This window comes from Penaeus monodon, chromosome 22 (genome assembly GCF_015228065.2).
Source record: "Penaeus monodon isolate SGIC_2016 chromosome 22, NSTDA_Pmon_1, whole genome shotgun sequence".
NCBI lineage: Eukaryota > Metazoa > Arthropoda > Malacostraca > Decapoda > Penaeidae > Penaeus > Penaeus monodon.
In genome coordinates, this window is record NC_051407.1 from 17,690,002 (window position 1) to 17,691,169 (window position 1,168).

The following is a 1,168-nucleotide window of genomic DNA, read 5'->3' on the forward strand; positions in this document are numbered from 1 at the left end:
AAGGTAAAATGCTCTGAATACGACGTATATTGATCTGCTGTTAGTAGTATAGCATGGAGTATGTTGTTTTTTACAACTGCAAGAATGCAAATATCAAGGCACTTAAGTGGCTAGTCATTCAGAAACTTCTTTTCCTCTGTTGATAAGGAAGAAGCATCAGCTTGTATTTTTTTTTTTTTATTGAATCATTAAGTAATGGAAATAACGAAAAGATATTATTGTGGACGAATGGCAGTAATACTACTAAAATGTAGGTCTATTTAATATCAGTAAATTGTGTCATTGATTTTAGCATTAAAAGTATGTGAACTATGAACATGTATCAATGAAATGAAATCACAATGAAATACGAAGAGAAGATCTTCAGAAATGTATTTAATAATAGACTTTTCATGATTCCGGATGAATAATCAGGCATTGCTCGTATTAAATTCATGATCCGTTAAGCAGAGAAAGAAAGTCCTCCTATGATGTCGCTATACGTAAAATTATTCCACAGTAATTCCATTGAAAATGTTCAAAAGCTTTTGGAAACTGTCGCCACGTTTGATGATCATTTTAACTCCGAGCTTGTTTGCGTGTAACTGCTGTGTCTCGAGTGAAATGACAGCCAATTATTTATCGTCCTTTCCACTTTCTAACGTCATGGCCACTTCAACAGCCTATTTTATGGGGTCATGAATTTCTTTTTTCAGACATGTTATAAGTGACCTTATTGGTTACCTGAAACCGCTGGAAAACACTGGGTATAAGTGGACGAAAAATATATTTCTGCAGACGAGCTCTGGCTGTATTTGCAACCTGGATTAACTGTAAACCAATATTGTTAAGCTCTTATTTTGTCCCCCTTTCTTGCACGTGCTCTGCAAACCTTCTGTATGTATTCCTGCGAACCTTTTCTTACCTTTCCAGACAGCAACATTTCTGCACGAAAATCTTCCGTAATACCAAATGCAAGGGTCATTTCTTTACGACAAGGTTTAGCGTGTGCACAGGATGTGATGCAGGAAATCCCATCCTTTTTCGTATCCCATTAAAACCTCTTTTTATTCATATTCTTTCCCAGGCTCTGCCGTCACTCGCAGGCAAGATTGGAATTCTTATCCAGAAAATGGATAACAGAGTTGGCAAAATGTCTTGCCCTTTTGTTCCGCCTTTTCTCTTGTAA